The following is a 20,318-nucleotide window of genomic DNA, read 5'->3' on the forward strand; positions in this document are numbered from 1 at the left end:
TTTGCCCTGACTCCTCCATGCAAAGGAGGCCTCTACGGGTCAGGATCTGTTAAAAATAAGCTTCCAGCCACTGGAAATGGCTGGGGTCCGTGGTGAAAAGCCAGGCTAATATTTCCCCTGGACCCCATTCTGGGACCCCACCCTCTGCCCTACCTGTGACTCAAGTACAAACTAGACCCAGTTTTGAATTTCCTGCCAGACTTGTCTGAAGCCACAGAACCTTCATTCCACCCACACCACCTGCTCTAAACCACACCTCAGGAACTTTACCCATGCTGTACCTTCTGTCTGAGGATCTCTGTCCTGTTCCACATCTTAGAACTCCTGTGGAATTTTGGCACTGGTTATATCACCTCCTGGAGCAAGTCTTTCCTTCCCTTTTCCCTCTTTTTTTAATATTGAATTGCTACTAATGGAACTTGTGAAGACTGACTGGCAAATGGTCTATCTTGGTGTGTGTTTGTGTCAGTCTGGGGGTTTGAATTCATGGCCTTGACAGTATCCCTGAGATTTGTGCTCAAGGATAGCACTCTAGTACTTGAACCACAGTTATACTTCTGCCTTTTTGGGTGTTTAATTGGAGAAAAGTGTCTCATATAGTCTTTCCTACTTGTAATTTTGACCCTCAGATCTCAGCCTCCTGAGTAGCTAAGATTACACGGCACCTGACCTCTACCTCTTACTTCTAACCTCGGCCCTCCTCTGAGTCCTAGAAGAATATGTCTCACCAGGGTCCGTTTTTTGCCAGTCTTGGGGCTTAAACTCAAGGTCTGGGCATGTTCCTGAGCTTCTTTTGCTCAAGGCTAGTACTCTATCACTTAAGTCACAGTGCCAATTTTGGCTTTTTCTTTTTCTGTGGTACTGAGGAATTGAACCTAATCATGGAAGGGTGCTAGTTAAAGTTACATAAAACATGAATTATAATGTGAATGAAATTCATGGTTCCATTACTTGCTCTAAGAAAACAATTATGCCTTTTGTTTTCAATTATATTTCTTTGAGAATGTGTAACATTCATAGATTTCACTGTTAAAATTGATAACAATTATATTATATCAAGTTGATTCAAACTTGTATTTGAAAATTGCACACTTAACACAAATATACTTCCACTTTCTTTAACACATAATAAAAATAACAGTATAGCAAACATTGGTGTTAGCCGTTCATTTGTAGAATCTTAGAAACTCAGGAGGCTAAGACCTGAATATTTTAGTTAAATGTCAGTGCAAACAGACAAAAATGTGAAAAATTATCTCTAATTATCCAGCAAGGTGAGGATGTGGCTCAAGGAATAGAGTGTCATCAGCCATCAGCAAAAAATATAAGGGAGACCATTAAACATTGAGTTCAAGCCCTAAATATGGCACATACACATAAGACAACAACAAAAAAGTAGGATGAGCATCAGTAATGAAGACAAAATAGGAAAGATCATGAGAAACGTGTAAACATCTTGCAGACAGAAATCATTTGACAGAATTTTGATTCATGAGAGGGAAAAGTCACAGACTCATTTGTACAATCTTATTGTAGTCATTTGTGTTGAAACTTGGCTATGGGTAACTTGTGAAAGAGTAGACTAGACTACCTGACAGTGCAGACATTGCCTGTGACTATGCACCATCCCACTCTGCAAAAATCTAAAATAGTGCTTGTTAATTTTTTTAAAAAAAAAACCACGTTAGAGACTGGTCCACACAGACTGGGGTCCTTATTTTGAGGCTTCAGAACAGTGCTTTTGTTGATAAACAGTCATATTTTATGCCTCTTCCTTTGTGCAGCTATACCTTACTTAGCTGGCACCAACCCAAGGCTTTGAACTAGACCCCTGCCTAAATCCCTCCCTTTTTTCAGCTACAACTCATTTCACATGCTATCTATGTTTTAACATTGTCTTCCTATTCTCCACAAGAAAACTCTTATACTCATGTAAACCCACTACAAATAATCTAGGTAGATAAGGGAGTAAGGGTTTAGCATTGGCTGAGGCTCTCATCTGTAGGTTTGCTCCCTAATAAATCTGTGCTACACTATCTCTTTTTTCTTCATGGCTTTTGAGTCTGACAAATAATTGATTTGGTTTGATGTAATCCCATTTTTCCAAACTTACTTTGGAAGTTTTGACCTGTGCCAAGGAGACCTTGTGTTTCCCCTAACTCTTCCTGTAACATTCTCAAGTTATCCCGACTTACATTGAGGTCTTCAATCCACTTGGGATCAATTCTGGTGCAGGGGTATATATAAGGATATAACTAAAGTTTTCTGTGTACAGACAATTCTTTCAGCACAATTTTTGGAAGAGGCTGTCTTTCTTCCCTCCTGGGTTTCTGACTTACTTATCAAAAATTATGTGCCTATAGGAGTAGCTTTATTTATGGGCCTTCAATTCTGTTGTATTGATGAAATTCTGGGCTTCCTTTGGAAAGAATGGCATTACCCATTCCTGAGGAAATGGAAAGACTGGAAAAAAAATGATATTAAGTGAAATAAGCCAGATCCAATTAAATATATGCTGCAAGGTTTTCCTCATTTGAAATAACTGCACTATGTCCATAAATCTACAAGTTAATCCAATAGATAGTAAAAGACAAATAATTCCTCTTGGACATGATTAACTAACAGCACTCTAAACATTCACATGGCAAGAAGAAGGGAAGCTATTCTTAGGAGAGGATAACAATGGCTCAAAATGTATGTGCATATGACCAGATAAATGTTGCTGTTGCCATGAACTCTAAGAATCAATCATACATGTGAAGTGCATATATCTGTATATAATTTTAAAAGATGTCATAGAAACAACCGACTTCTCTGTAAACTCAACAGCAAGATTCTAAGTTTAGAAGATAAAATTGAGGAAAGTTTTCAACACAAACTAAAATGCACAGTGGAAAAGGAGAGAAAAGATAAGATGAAAAGTAGAATAGCTAACTATTTAAGAATTCATAAACAATTTCCAAACTATACAAGAGAGCTGGGGTACAGTTCAGTTGTAGAAGCAGACTAATATATACAAAGCCATGGGTTCAATCTCCAAGAAGGCCTAATATAAGTTAATAAATAGTAGTAATACAATAGTTACTTGAAATATATGCTTTCATATTAGAGAGGCCTGAGTCCTCAAAAAGTAAACAAAATAATTTCAATTCTTGTACCCATTGACATGAAACTACAAGAATGAAAAGGAAATAGTTTCCTTTTCTATCCTTTCTTTTCCTTTTCTGTTTTCTTCTTTTCTTTTTTCCTTTGGCACTACTGGTGCTTGAATTTGCTCAGCCTCTAACCACTTTAGATTATTTTTCTGGCTCAGCCTTTCTTGAGCAATGATCTTTTACCTATGACTTCTACAAACGTGAGATAACAGGGAAATTACACTATATCTAGCTTACTTTGGTTTTGTAATTTCTCACTATATTTTTGTCAAAACTGGCCCTGATATCAGTCTTCTAAATCTCTGCCTTCTAATTAGCAGGGTATATTTCATCTGAAGCTTGGACCCAGACTATTTTTCAATGTAAACATTCAATATTGACTTCTGTTTTCTAGATATCAATAAATTCTATTGAGATTAGTATGGATCTTTATGAAGTTATAAGAAGAACACAGAGATATCCTTGGAATAATTTTCCCGAATTCCTTAAATATTTATAGTATGACATCACAAGTAGGACATTAATATTTCACAAGTACTTTATGCAGACTTCAGTAGTTTTATTTTGCACACATATTAAGTCTAATATAATTTTATCAACTCTATATGAATATACCATATTTACAGATACGTTTCTTTACCACAAATGAGTCTGTCTCATACTTCCCTTTCATAATTAAACCCACTACTTCTCTTTGTCCCATCCCAAACCTATTTCATCCTGGCAAACATGGCAATTTTTTTCTCTGAATTATAGATCATGCAATAAATAAGCTTTTAAGATTGCCTTCAAATATATGATAGATTATTCCCAGTTATTGTATGCTTTAATATTGTATTGTATTCACTCGAGTTGCTTTTGGTTCTGTCACTAGAGAATGTAGTACAATTTGTTTCCCATTCACCTGAAGAAAGACTGAATTGATTTCCATTTCTTTGACTAGAGGCAGTAATGCTGCTATAAACCTCTGTGTTTTGGCCTTTGGGTAAATGTTACATTTTATTTCTATGAGACAAAGCCTAAAGAGCTCAATTCCTGTGCTATACTGTGCGTGCTTGCATATTTCATATTCTAGGAACCTGTCACAATGTTTTTAGAAGTGGCTTTCCTATTTGACATTCCTTCCTGCATCCAGTTTCTCTGTTTCCTGATAGCATTTAGTATGGTCATTATTGTATTATGAGGAGTAATTCTCATACATGTTTTATGATGTCATTTTAATTTTAATCTGAGGATGTGCAGAACAACAATTAAGTCACATAAAGAAGAATGAAAGAGAAGAAAAGGTGAAAAGGATAAGAAAGAAAGAAAGAAAAAAAGATCAGATACACTTTAAATCATATCAAGGTAATATCGATTACCATACATGTAACAGTATGTAAACAGTAGTTTTATTGCATATTGGGGAAACAAATTTTTTCCTGAATATTTTAAATTTCTGGTTGGTTAAACACTTAGATGTGGGAATTCTGGTTACTGAAGGTTAACTCTATAAAGTACTTCATTGGTTTCAGGTATCTACTTGGAATGTATATCCAGAGGCTAAGCAGGAATTACTGTAAAGATCAACAAGAAACTTGAACCTCTTGTTTTGCCATAATTATTCACTAAATACAACATAGATAAATTGGATTCTGTACCTCCTCCTCTTCCTCCTCCTCCTCCTTGCTCTTTTACTTCTTCTTGCTCTTTTTCTTCTTGCTCTTTTTCTTCTTACTCTTCTTCTTCTTGCTCTTCTTCTTCTTGCTCTTCTTCTTCTTGCTCTTCTTCTTCTTGCTCTTCTTCTTCTTGCTCTTCTTCTTCTTGCTCTTCTTCTTCTTCTTCTTCTTCTTCTTCTTCTTCTTCTTCTTCTTCTTCTTCTTCTTCTTCTTCTTCTTCTTCTTCTTCTTCTTCTTCTTCTTCTTCTTCCTCCTCCTCCTCCTCCTCCTCCTCCTCCTCCTCCTCCTCCTCCTCCTCCTCCTCCTCCTCCTCCTCCTCCTCCTCCTCCTCCTCCTCCTCCTCCTCCTCCTCCTCCTCCTCTTCTTCTTCTGTTTCTTCTTTTTCCTCTTCTACTTTTCTCAGTGCTGAAGATCCAACCCAGGTCCTCTCACATGCTAGGCTTGGTCTTTACCAGAGCTCTACATCCCAACCCTCTAGAGCTTCTAAAAAGCTAGTTTGATAGTTTCTCAATGTTTAATAATCAACATAAATTTTTCTTTTCCTTTCTAGTCTCCAACACAGGGAAAAGTGGCGGGGGAAAAATGGGACAGTCATCTAGGGAAAACTTTGCTGATTATCATATTTTAGTATTTTTGTTCAGTTGACAATTAAAAATATGTTAACATATAATTTAAATCCTATTTTTAAAATTTCTTCATAGGAGCAAAGACCAACTAAAAATTTTTGTCAATTTTATGTATAAAGTTCACAATGCTGTGAAAGATTCTATAAGAATCTTTTAAAACATCCTTCTGACATGACTTTTACCATCTCCTTCGAGGCAAAGCTGAAGTCTATAGATTAAATATTCGAATCATTGTATGCATTAGAAACAATGAAAAATATGTCAAACAATAAAAAGGACAATTACCCATCAAACAGATGCTTATCATCTTGACAGGTGGAAAACAACTGTCTGAGAATGTGCAGAATTACTGAAAGGACAATACTTGAATTCAAAACAAAAAGAAATCATTTAAAATATTGAAAGACAAACATGCACCAATAGGTCATACCTGTAATCAGAGATGGTCAGGAGGCTCATTAATGGCTAAAGAAAAGCAAGAATAACCTGGAAAACATCAAGTGATAACCTTTCATAATTCAAAGGACACTATCACAGAAGCGAAAACATATCTAACAGATAGAGGACACATATTTGTTAATACTACAATGTTAATACTACAATTATCCTGAATCTTAAGTATTTATATATCTTCTAATTCTATATACATTTTTTGTGAATAGGATATTTCTTTAAAGAACATATGTAAATTAATAGTCAAAAGGAGGAGCATATGAAATAAGCTCCTCTTTAGTATCTAACAAAAATTAAAAGAAAATTCACTAATGTGACCATTATATAAAAAGACGACACAAAAAATAGTAATGTATTTGTGGAGAAATTGATATACTCCACATAGCGTATCAAGTTGTATAATACTGCAATCATTTTAGCAAGCAAGTTTTCAAGTCTTCGAAAGGTCAAAGAGAATTGTATATGATCCAGCCATTACATTTCTATGTATGTATTAAAGAGAAGTAAAAAACTTTTTTGGACAGGTAATGTACTTCATTGACAGTGCACTGGAACAGTACATGTGCGACCCTGGAAATAATCCCCAAAAACAAATTTTGAAAAGACACACTATAGACGATATATGCTGGACAATGTCATGTACAAGATAATGATTACATTTCGGGTGAAGTATTGTAGTTTCCTCTTTTGTTTCCCTTTCCAATCCCTTCCCCTCTCCCTATCTCTACCCCCTACCCTCCCACCCCACCACCACCAGCAAAACCACCACCACCACCACCCCGCCAAAGTAGTAAAGTTTGTTTTTTGACATAACGACTTGTATGTCTCATTGTTTTTTTTTTGTTTTTGTTTTTAAATTTAATTTAATTTTATTTGTGAACATACTGTACAGAGGAGTTACAGTTACATGGGCAGGATAATACGTACATTTCTTACCAAGCATTGCAGCCTCCTCCTTTGTTTATCCTTCACATCCCTTCCCAGCCTCCCCCCTCCCCCCCTAATACCAATCCTTCTCCTTCCCCCCCCCCCCCGCACCAACGTTGTAAAGCTCGTTTTGGACATGACAACTTGTACTTCTCATTGTTGCAACAGGTCCACCTGTGTCCTTAAACAACTGGTTTTTCCCCATCTCCTCCACAAGTTATACTGACATCAAATATAGTGAAAGCAGGGGTTATACTGTGGAGGAGGGACATACAAAGCAACAAAGAGATAATCTTATAAATGTGTTAGAAACACATGCATGAAAGAAAAAAAACATTAAAATACACATCTAAGGGTTCATTTTCTTGACATCACATTATCTGACCTTTTCCGCTTGACTCATACATATACTAGATATTACAAATAAGGGAAACCATAGGACCTACGTTTCTTTGGGCCTGGCTTACTTCACTTAATATAATTTTTCCAAGTCTTTCCATTTCCTAACAAATGGGGCAATGTCATTCTTTCTGATGGAGGCATAGAATTCCATTGTGTACATATACCACATTTTGTTGATCCATTCATCTACTGAGGGGAATCTGGGTTGGCTCCATATCTTAGCTATGGTAAATAATGCTGCAGTAAACATAGTTGAGCTGGTAGTTTTAGTGTGGTCTTGTTGGTAAACATTTGGGTAAATGCCCAAAAGTGGGATTGCTGGGTCATAGGGGAGCTCTATGTAAAGTCTTTTGAGAAACTTCCGTACTGCTTTCCAAAGTGGTTGAACAAGTTTACACTCACACCAACAATGAAGTAAGGTTCCCTTCTGTCCACATCCCCTCCAGCATCTGTTGTTATTAGAGTTCTTGATTTTTGCCATTCTAACTGGGGTGAGGTGGTATCACAATGTTGTTTTGATTTGCATTTCCTTTATGGCTGGGGAGGTTGAGCATTTCTTCATGTGTCTCTAGGCTATCCTTTCTTCTTCAGAGAAGTTTCTCTTTAAGTCTTTAGCCCACTTATTTATTGGGCAGTTGTTTCTTTGAGGATTTGTTGTTGGGGGATTTAATTTTGTGAGTTCCAAGTATATTTTAGATATGAGACCCTTCTCTGTTGTATGGCTAGTGAAGATCTTCTCCCAATCCATGGGCTTCCTATTGATCTTGCTAGCTATGTCCTTTGCCATGCAGAAGATCTGCAACTTCATGCAATCCCATTTGTCAAACCTTTCTTTGATTTGTTGTGTTACCGGGTCTCTACTAAGAAAATTTCCTCCTGAGCAAAGGAGACCTAGGGTTTCTCCTATTCCATCCTTGTGCCAGTACCAAGCTGTTTTGATTACTATGGCTTTATACTAGAGTTTGAAATTTGGTATTGATATTCCTCCAGCAGTGTTCTTTCCGTTGAGGAACATTTTTGCTATTCGGAGTCTTTTATTGTTCCATATGAATTTTTGGATTGCCTCTTCTATTTCCTTGAAGAATGAAGTTGGAATTTTGGTAGGTATTGCATTGAATTTGTAGATAGCCTTGGGAAGTATTTCCATTTTCACCATGTTACCTTTCCAATCCAGGAGCATGGGAGGTTTTGCATTTTCTAAGTTCTGTTTTGATTTCCTTTTTCAATTTTTAAAATTTTTCATCATAGAGGTCCGTCACTTCTTTGGTTAAGTTAATTCCGAGGTATTTTATTTTTTGTGTAGCTATTACAAATGGAGTTGCTTTCCTAATTTTAGCCACACTTTTCTCATTGTTGGCATACAGCAAAACCATTGATTTTGTGGGGTTAATTTTATACCCTGCTACTTTGCCAAAGTTTTGAATCAGCTTGAGGAATTTGGGAGTGGAATTTATGGGATTCTTTAAATACAAGATCATGTCATCTGCACAAAGGGAGTGTTTTATTTCTTCTTTTCCAATTTGGATACCCTTTATGTTTGCATCTTCTCTTATTGCTGTAGCTAGGCATTCTAATACTAGATTGAAGAGAAGTGGAAAGAGTGGACATCCTTGTCTGGTTCCTGAGTTAAGAGGAAATGGCTTTAGTTTTTCACCATTAATTATAATGCTGGCTGTAGGTTTGTCATATAGAGCCTTTATTGTTTTGAAGAATGTTTCATGGATTCCTAATTTTTCCAAAACCTTCATCATAAACGGGTGTTGAATCTTGTCGAATGCTTTTTCTGCATCTATTGAGTTAACCATGTGGTTCTTATCCTTGCTACTGTTGATGTGATGAATAATATTAATTGATTTGCATATATTGAACCAGCTTTGAATCCCTGTTTGATCGTGTTTTATGATTTTTTGGATTTTTTGTTGAGAAGTTTTGCATCAATGTTCATCAAAGAAATTGGTCTATAATTCTCTTTCTTTGATGAGTCCCTGCCTGGTTTTAGGATGAGTGTTATGATTGCTTCATAGAATGTGTTCGGTAGTGAACTTTCTCTTTCAATTTCATTGAATAGTTGGAGGAGTATTGGTGTGAGCTCTGCTTTGAAGGCCTTGTAAAATTCTGCTGTAAAACCATATGGTCCTGGACTTATCTTAGCTGGGAGGTCTCTTATTGCAGTTTCTATTTCAATGCTTGTTATGGACCTGTTAAGATGGTTTAACTAATTTTGGTTTAGTTTTGGCATGTCAACATTTGCTAGGAAAAGGTCCATTTCTGCCAAGTTCTCAAGCATATTAGCATAAAGTTTTGAGAAGTATTCCCTTATAATGTTCTGAATCTTGGTTGTTTCCGTGGTGATGTTTCCATTCTCATCTCTGAGTTTACTTATTTAGGTGTGTTCTCTTCCTTTTCTGATAAGATTTGCTAAGGGTCTGTCAATTTTGTTAATTTTTTCGAAGAACCAACTTTTTGTTTTGTTGATTCTTTCTATAGTTTTTTTGGTTTCTAATTCTTTTAATTGATTTAATTTTAATTATTTTTTTTTCAGTCTACTGGATTGGGTTTTATCTTACTGCTCTATTTCAAGGAGGTTTAGATGTCTCATTAAATTGTTGGTTTCAGATCTCTCCAATTTGTTGATGTAGCATCTCAGAGCTATAAACTTGCCTCCGAGTACTGCCTTTGCTGTGTCTTAGAAGAGCTGGTAATTTGTGTGCTCAATTTTGTTGAATAGCATTAACATTTGAATTTCCTTTCTAATTTCTTCCATAACCCACTAGTGATTCTGCAGTGTGTTGTTCAGCTTCCATTATTACCGGACTTTCTTTGGTGGCTTTTATTGTTGAGTTCTAATTTTATTCCCTTGTGGTCAGAGAGAATGCAAGGTATAACTTTAAAGTTTCTTAATTTGGACAAGTTTGCTTTGTGGCCGAAAATGAGGTCTATTTTAGAAAATGTTCCATGTGCTGCTGAGAAAAACATGTGTTCTGTTGCTCCTGGGTGAAATATTCAGTAGATGTATGTTAAAACTAGTTGATCTATGCAGCTGTTTAGATCCGCAGTTTCGCTGTTGAGTTTTTGCCGAGTTGATCTATCTATTGGGGAGAGTGGTGTGTTAAAGTACCCAACAATTAATGTCTTTGGATCTATGTGGGATTTGAGGGAAAGTAATGTTTCTTGGATAAATTTGGGTGCTCCATTGTTTAGCGAATAGATATTTAGAATTGTAATAGCCTCCTGAAGTAGAGATCCCTTAATTAGTATGTAGGGACCTTCTTTATCTCTTCTCACGAATTTTAATTTGAAGTCTATTTTATCTGATATTACGATTGCAACTCCTGCCTGTTTATGGGGGCTGTTTGCTTGGTAGATTTTGTTCCAGCATTTAACATTGAAAATGTGTTTGTTTTTATGGGCAAGATGTGACTCCTGAAGGCAGCAGATAGAAGGATCTTGTTTTTTAAATCAACTAGACAGTCCAAGACGCTTAATAGGACAGTTAAGTCCGTTAATGTTGATAGATAGGACTGAGAGGTATTTGGGAGTTCCTGCCATGTTATCCACCTTCTTGGGGGGCTGCAAAACCTGGGTTTTTCCTATGGTTCTTGGATTCTCAGTTTGGGTGCAGTTTCTTGGCCTTTATTGTGGTCTTGTTAGTTGTCTATGAGTAGGATATCTATAAGAATCTTTTGTAGGGCTGATTCGGTGGAGATGTGTTGTTTCAATTTTTCTTTGCTATGGATGTTTTCTATTTGGCCTTCATTTATGAAGGAGAGTTTAGCTGGGTACAGTATTCTTGGTTGATAGTTGTTTGTTTTTAGGGCATGTCATACATCCTTCCAGGCTCTTCTTGCTTTGATTGTCTCTGCTGAGAAATCTGAGGTGATTCTAATTGGTTTCCATTTATAGGTGATTAATCTTTTCTCCTTGTCAGCTTTAAGGCTCTTTTCCTTGGTCTGAGTTGATCCGGTGTGGATTATAATGTGACGGTGGAATGTCCTATTTTGTTCTGGTCTATTTGGAGTTCTAAAAGCTTCTTGTATCTGAATAGGCCCACCTTTTTGCATGTTTGGGAAGTTCTCTGCTAGGATACTGTGAAACAAATTTCGTAGACAATTCACTTCTGTTTCTAGGTGCTCTTCTACACCAATTATCCTTAGATTAGCTCTTCTGAGGCTGTCTTCCAAGTGTTGGATAGTTCTATCATATTTCTTGGACTTGTCTTGGATGGTTGTATGTTCTTTCTCTATAATATCTAGGCTGTCTTCAATCCCCGAGTTTCGATATTCTTCATGGTCTAACCTGTGTCAAGACATTCTACTTTGTTTTTTATTTCTTTCCTTCTAATTGGTCAGATTTGATAACTTCAAATTCTTTGTTGAAGCTTTGTTTTAGATCTTGTTTTTACTTCTTTTCTTTCTTAATTTGGTGGTCAGTGTTTATTCTCAAATCACCTTGTTGATTGGTTATGGTTTCCTTGGACTCCCATTCCTTCTGTAGGGTTCCATTCAGCATTCCCTTTGTGGTCTCCCTGACTTCCTTCAGCTCTTTGTTAGTGGAACCCATGAATGCCTTTAGTGATCTTTGTGTATTCTCATCCTGCTCTCTCAATTCCTGTATTACTCTTTGCTTAGCTTCCTCCCATTCATGCCATTCCTGTAGTTCTCTTTGAGTGTTCTCAACCTTTTCATGCCATTCCTGCCTTTCTCTTTGATTATTCTCAAGCTGCTCACACAAATCCTGTATCCGTTTTTGAGTAGCTTCCTCAAGCTCATGATATTCCTGTATAAACTTTGGATTGCCTCCTCTCTCTCCGTATCACGCTCATACAGAGTCCTTTGTAGGTTTTCAATCTCTTCCTGCATTGACCTTTTGTTTGCCTCCTCTCTCTCCCTATCATGCTCATACAGAGTCCTTTGTATGTTTTCAATCTTTTCGTTTATCATATTTCCCAGCAGTGTTTGTAGAGCTATTTGGGAACTCTCCTCTGGATTATTCATTATCTGTTCTGTCCGTGATTATCATGAGTGGGAGTGGAGATCCCCGGACTTGCCATTTTTCTTGTGTTTTTCCGGCTTACTCTGACCATTTGGGATTTAAATAACACCAGTTTTGTGCTAGAACACTATCTTAAGGCAAGCATCAACCAAAGTCAGAATTTCACAGTCAATAGTCTGCAGATACAATCTAGTTCAACAGATATATATTAATGGGCTACGAACCGCAGAAAAGAATTTGGAAAACCAGAAATTATTAAGTTTAGGGAGTAATGTGGGTAAAAAGTAGGAATAGAGTGATGTGGGAAGGTACAGGGAGAGTAAACTTAACTAAGTCCTAATCTCAGAGCAGGAAATATTTTGGATCAGATGAAAGTAGAGAGAGAGAAAAAAGAAGAAATAGAAAGGGAAAAAAAGAGACCAGAAAAAAATAGAAAAGTAAAAATTACAACTATTATGCAGACACGAGAACAAACTATTCAAAGAACGTGAATATAATGAGAGAAGGGGAAGGATATAAAGAAGATGTGAAAAATTTAAAAATAAAAATACCTAAAATATTATATAGGTATAAAGAGGTAGTACTGCTATTAAGGGATTTAAGTCTCAGAAGTTTTGAATTGAGTAATAAATTTGTGGATTATGTGTGTACACAATGGGAGATAGGATCTAACAGTCAACTACAGGTTTATCTGAAGATGTGCAGAACAATTAGGTCACATAAAGGAGAACGAAAGAGAAGAAAAGGTGAAAAGGATTAGAAAGAAAGAAAAAAAGATCAGAAGTTCAGTAGAGCTAAACAAAAAACAAAAAGAAATTTTAAAAAAAGCAAGAAAGAAAAAGGCACACACCCATGTATCCCTAAAATAAAAATTATAAGAGGAAAAAAAAGTTACTAGAAAACAATTTTTTTTCAAAAAAGGTAAAAGTTAAAAATTAAAAAAAAGTTTTACGAAAGAAAAGAAAATTTATAAAAGGAAAAAAAAGAAGAAAAAGCAGAAAAAAACAGTTCTTTGATTTTTTTGGGAAGGTGGGAAAAATCCTGTATCTCCCTTGTGTCCATAATCAGCCTCTTGTTGGAGTCTCTGGTCTGCTTGTGGTCCTGTGGCTTGGTTGGTTTCTTAAGTCCGTTTGTTTGGACAGGCAAAAAATGCTCTGCTTTACCCAGGATTTTGCGATCCTCCTCCCAGGTTAGTTCAATGGGTGGGAGATCTGCTTTGAGTATCACAATAGAGGGAGATGGCTCTTTCCTCAAGTTTGGAGATGAAGTGATGAGGCCAGGTTCTGGTTAGTGTTGAGGCCTTTCAGAAAACAGTAGCTTTTCCCGGGGGCTAGTTTGTGAGAAACTCACAGAGCCCAGACTGGAGCCACACTCAGTGTTTATGTTTACTGAATTTCAATTGATTGTCAAGGCTGCTAAAGGGAGGCTCAGCCTATGGTTCTGATTACCCAGTGCAGGAAGCCACTTCTGGGGCTGGTGCCTGAGCTAGGTGACTTTTCCCTGGGTGGAGCTGAGTCTGGCAGGTCAATTTAGGTTTTTGTGACCTGCTAAGTGACTCTAGATTTCTTCCAAGGCCTGAGTTGGTGCTAGCAGCTCCACTGAGCTTTGTCGGTATCCAAGATGGAGATCTCTGGTACTGGGGGAGGCAGAAGGGTGGCCTTCCCTCCTCTGCTCCCTGAGAAAGAGTGAGGACGTCAGGCTTCTACTCACTCCGTCTTGGTTCCTGGGTCGTCTCTGGTCTGTGAACTGCAGGATGAAGATGTCCGCTCCTTGTCGGTTCTTGCTGGTGTTGATTAGAATCCACTGCCCCGCTGCATCTGGCTCCTTCGTCCTGGACTCTCTGTGATTCAGGTATGGCGGGTTCGGCCACCGCCGCCACCGTTGCCGTCGTGGCAGTGGCGGCTGCTGGCAAGAGCTCAGATCTGTCTCCTTGCATGGCTTTTCCTTCTCTGGCCTAACTCTCTGTCCTGTGATAGCACACTTGTTGTGATTCTCTAGCTTAGGACTGGTCACTGGTACTCTAAAACTGCTTTCTATGTGAGAGCTTGTTTAGCCTCCAGCTTCTCCTCCGCCATCTTCCTGGAACTCTTAGCAATCTAATCTTTCATAAGGGAGTTAAAATTTAAAATGGAAGAAAGACAGCCTCTACAGTAAATGGTGCTGGCAAAATTGGTTACTCACTTGTCGAAAACTAAGGCTAGGTCCTTAGATATCACTCTGCACTAGAATCATCTTTAAATGGATCAAAGACCTCAGAGACAAAGCAGACATTCTGAAAACATTACAGGATGCAATAGGAGAAACCCTAGGTCTTGTTGGGTAGGCTGAAATTTTCTTAATAGAGACCAGAAACCCAACAAATCATAGAAAGGTTGGACAAATGGGATTGCATGAAATTGCAGAGCTTCTGCACGGCAAACGACATAGGTAGCAAGATCAATAGAAAGCCCATGGATTGGGAGATCTTCACGAGCCATACAATGGACAAGGGTCTCATATCTAAAATATACTTGGAACTAAAATAATTATATCTATTTTAATGTCTGTTCTAAAGTTTACAGCATTTCTATGTGAAGAAATGCCTGTTTGTGAAAAATAGGCTTGGAAAACCTATGATTTTACATTTCAGTTCCAAAGTTCTAAAATGTATATAATAAAACGAGATAATATATTTTATGTGAATTACATGTCAACCAAAAAAAACTTGTTAAAAATACTCCACACAAAATCATAATACCTAGAAAGATGTTTTCTATGTTGGCTAAAAATGTGTCAACTACAGTTTTTGAAACAAAGATGTGATTCTGTTTATTTTGAATGTATACAACGATAACTCAATCAACAAGTGTTTGTGATGACTGTATTACCTAGGAATTATGTATCGCTTATAAGTAATTGATATTTTCTGGAAGAAACTTTTATCTAATGACAGAAGACACAAATCTATGCACCTGCATTTTATGAAAGACATATGTTACTTGCTCTATCCAATTGTTTCTCTCTACTTTGTTAGGAAAAATGTGTTCTCGAGATAAGAACCAATAGTAGTGAAAAGAAACAAAATACACAATCATCTTGATTTATTTGTGAAAATAATAAATCAGATAAAACAATTCCACTTAAGGGACTCCAATGTTCTTGTCTATGAACATGTTCCTAAATGGCAACATCCATTGACTTTTTGGAATTTTAATTTTTACGAACATATGAAAACTAGAACAAGGAAACAAATATAGTCTTATAGCAAACCAGCCTCAGAAAAATTTTCTTAATTGTTTTTAAATTACAAAAGTATTAATACCATTAAGAAAATGATCCTTTCTATGGAAATCATTTAAAAATGTTTATCACTTATTATAATACAAATATCAAACAAGAGTAATTTTATATAGTTATTACAAATATCATTTTATTACTATCATAAAATAGAATAAAAGACCAGTCCCAATGTATTACCTACCTATCATTATTCTTAATTTGTAATCATTATGTAAATATCTTAAACAAACTAGTCATGTCTTTAACATAGACATAAATATTCTATACTTTTTAGAATACATTTTCCAAGGGAATGTATTCATTTTTCTAAGAAATGTTCACAGCACTTAAAAGATGCTTTGCGAAATTAATGTGATATATTATTTGTTGTGGTAGTTGTTTGCAAAGCCTTGGCATTGTCCCTAAGCCTTTTTCTGCCCAAGAAAAGCACTCTACTACTTGAAGCACAGAGCTAATTTCTGTTTTTTAGTGGTTAATTGGAGATAAGAATGTAACAATTAATTTTCTGTCTGGACTAGTTTTGAAAACAATTCTAAGATCTCAGCCTCCAGAATAGTTAGAATTATATGTGTGAGTTACCGGAACTTAGTTTCATGTATTTTGTTAAATTTTAATAGTGGTTTAAGATGTTTGTTTCAGTATAATGTACATCATTCTAAACATACATTTAGATATATGAAAATATTGCTGATGACAATTCCCTCTAAAAATGTATGACTTTCTACACATAACCTTTATATCTATATCTATATCTATCAATCTATCTATCTCTTTATCTATATATACTTCTGAAGACAAACTTCCTATAAAAATTTTATGCTGCTTTCAGCCACACTTTTCTCGTTGTTGGCATAGAGAAAAGTCATTGATTTTTGGGGGTTAATTTTATACCATTCATTTTTGGTGGGAGTGTAAACTTGTTCAACCACTTTGGAAAATCGTATGGAGGTTCCTCAAAAGACTCCACATAGAGCTCCCCTATGACCCAGCAATCCCACTTTTAGGCATTTATCCAAATGTTTACAAACAAGACCATATTAAAGCTACCAGAACAACTATGTTTATTGCAGCATTATTTACTATAGCTAAGATATGGAACCAACCCAGATGCCCTTCAGTAGATGAATGGATCAATAACATGTGGTATATATACAAAATGGAATTCTATGCCTCCATCAGGAAGAAAGACATTGCCTCATTTGTTAGGAAATGGAAAGACTTGGGAAAAATATATATTAAGTGAAATAAGCCAGGCCCAAAGAAACATAGGTCCCATGGTTTCCCTTATTTGAAATATCAAGTATATGTATGAGTCAAGCAGAAAAGGTCAGATAAGGTGATGTTAGGAAAATGAACCCCAAGATATGTATTTAAATGTTTTTTTTTCTTTCATGCATTTGTTTCTAACACATTTTTTTTTGTCTTTTCTTTTTTGGTACTGGGGATCGAACCCAGGACGTTGCACTTGCTAGGCAAGCGCTTTGCCACTGAGCTACTTCCCAGCCCTCTAATGCATTTATAAGATTATTTCTTTGTTGCTTTGTATGTCCCTCCCCCACAGTATAACCCCTGCTTTCACTTTATTTGATGTCGGTATAATTAGTGGAGGGGAAGGGGAAAAACAAGTCGTTTGAATAAGGATACAGGTGGACCTGTTGCAACAATGAGAAGTACAAGTTGACATGTCGAAAATGAATTTTTAAACTTTGATGGGGGGGGGGGGGAGAATGGGTGGGGGGTGGGGGAAAGGCTGGGAAGGGATGGGAAGGGGAAATAAAGGAGGAGGCTACAATGCTTGATAAGAATTGTACTCATTATCTTATCCAAGTAAATGTAACCCCTCTGTACAGTATTTTCACCATAAAAAATAAAAAACAAAAAAAGATAATAAAAATGTAATTAAAAGTAAAAAAAAAATTGTTACAGTACATTTGGTTTAGTAAACCAACTCAACTACAGCTTTTTCCTGATGCAACTACAGGTACACCACATGTCCTTGTTTCTGAGAATAAGAAAAAGTTGCCACAGGCGTTGTACACATGTATGATGTACATACTAACGGCCTTGCATTAATGAAGTCTTGAAATTCTAAATAATATCTAAATAAGAAGCTCCCTATCTTTAGTTTCACATTTGGGGATCACTAAGTACCAAAGTTATGTAAAAGGCTAGGGTAAGAATATGGAAATGAAATCTGTCTCCTAATATTATAAAGATAAATTACATCATTTTGTGTTACACTTTCTAAAATAATAACAAAAAGTAAAACAGAAACAGAAACTCAATTTTCTATCCTTCTTATCATTCCAACAGAAATTTGAGAATCCAGTAAAGATACAGCAATCCTAGGTTGGCATAGGATGTTATAGGATCACTAGATAGTGCAAAAAAGTTAACAAAAATGCATCTCCTGATACAATGGAAACAAAATCTACACCTGTAGATTGTGATATAGGTAGAAAATAGTTTCTACTCTTCTAAGTCATTACCTGTCAGGAAATGACACAAGGGTTTGCAGCTTATAACCCAGCAACAAATAATGCTTCTAAATGTAAACAATCATGATACTAAGAGTAATCAAGGCTACTCCCATTGCTATCGCTGATAAATAAGAATGATATTGGGGAATAGTCAATCTTCAGCATTTTCATACCTTTCCTTTTCTCCAACATGACAAGTCCTAGGCAAGATATGTAAAATATTAACAAAGGATTTTTTATTATGTACACTAAAGCAAATACACTTTCTCTTTGCAAGCCTGACTTTGAAAGAGTCAGACCCTCACAATTTTTTTATAGAAAAAAGTTTAGTCCTTTGACTTAAGTATTTTCCTGCCTTTCGACGTTGCTCTCTATTATTTTGGCAACTACATAGAAAAACAAGATAAATCCATGAAGCTTATGTTGGATTGTTCAAGGTCAAGCTGTCTTCAAAGTTTTCTGTTCCCTTCTTCACTGCTAATTAAGGTTTAATTGTTGCTCTTTAAATGATAACAAAATGTGATACTTTAACATATATTCTCAGTGAAACCGGTGAAAACAGGAAGTCTGCGATTGCTTTTTTAATTGTTTTCATATATTTTCCTTGGATATCTTCATTATTGCCTTTATTCTAATCAGGAACACAGTGTTACACAAAAAGATCTTCTTATGATATAGGATGTTAGGCAGGAAAAAATTAGATGTATAATTCATATCTTAAGAGACCGAGAAACTCAGAAGACATCTTGCTATTACTGGCATGGTTAAGATGACTTGAATGTGTTAGTTCCTCAGCTAAGTGAAATGCAATAAAATGTTACAGTTGTTGCAAACAATGAATATATCTTATACTTTTCTGCTCCAATGAGATGAAATCTCTGACAAGGTTGGAGGGCATATCGATTTTGTGGTAGAAGGGTTAACGTTAGAAATCCAAGAGAGATTGCTAAAACAGCACTGCCTATCACGAATCAGTTCATTATACTTGTGGCATATTAGTACATAAATATACAAATATGAATTGAGTGAGAAATGTCTGATTTATACAGTTGATTCAATGACAACTAAAACCAGAAAACACTTCTCTACATTTATATAAACTAGTATATCTATTGATGACTTTAAAAAATTTAGAATATGTTTTAATGTTTATGTCAAATTATTTGTTTATTTCTAACTATTTATTTTTAATTATTGTCAGTCGTGAGGCTTGAAATCTGGGCCTGGACACTGTCCCTCAGCTCTTCAGATCAACACTAGTGCTCTACCACTTGGGCCACTGCCAGTTTTCTGGTGGCTCATTAGAGATAAGAGACTCGTGGACTTTTCTGCCTAGGCTGGCTTTGAACCATGATTCTCAGCTCTCAGACTCCTTAGTAACTATGGTTACAAGCATGAAACATTGGCACCTGTCTACCTAATTATTTTTTAATCATTTATGAAATGTGGATTGTTATTCACATTCATTTATATGTTGTGTAATGATCAAGCTATATCACATCGACTAATTTCTTTATGTAACATTTCGTTTTTGTGAGACTTCTAAAAATCTTATCTTTTGGCTTGATAAAATATCTATTCTTAACTATAATCACTTTGCTTCTTGTTGCATACAATCGATATATTTAGTTTTAGTCTTGGAAGTCTTCTAAACTCATGTAAAACATGAGTTGTAACGTGAAAGAAATTTATGGTTCCATTACTTGCCTTAGGAAAACAATTATGCCTTTTGTTTATAATTATATTTCTGTGTAAAATTCATTTATTTCACTGTTAAACTTGATAAGTTATATCAAGTAGATTCAAACTTATATTTGAAAATTGCACACTTACCTCAAATACACTTCCACTTTCTTCTTCCTCATAATTAAAATAACAGTAAAGCTTGGTGTTAGCCGTTCATTTGTAGAATCCTAGAAACTCAGAGTCTAAGGCCTGAAGATTTTGGTTCAATGGCAGCCTAAATAGACAAAAATGTGAAAACATATCTCCAATTGTCCAGCAAGAAAGAGAAGGTGAAGAAGTGGCTCAAGGAATAGAGTGTCAGAGCCATGAGCAAAACATTCAAGGGAGCCCATTAAACATTGATTTCAAGCCCTAAAAATGACCAATACACATGACAACAACAACAAAAAAGTACTATGAAAATCAGTAATGAAGACAAAATAGTAGAAAAGATTCTGAGAAATGTTTTGTGAACATATGGAAGACAGAAGTCATTTGACAAGATTTTGATTCATGAGAGGGAAAAGTCACTGTCTCATTTGTATAATCTCATTGTACTTTTTGTGTTGAAACCTTGCTTCTGGATAACTTGTGAAAGAGTAGATTGGATTACCTGAAATA

Source organism: Dipodomys spectabilis, unplaced genomic scaffold (genome assembly GCF_019054845.1).
Source record: "Dipodomys spectabilis isolate Male_0828 unplaced genomic scaffold, ASM1905484v1 ptg000514l, whole genome shotgun sequence".
Lineage (NCBI taxonomy): Eukaryota > Metazoa > Chordata > Mammalia > Rodentia > Heteromyidae > Dipodomys > Dipodomys spectabilis.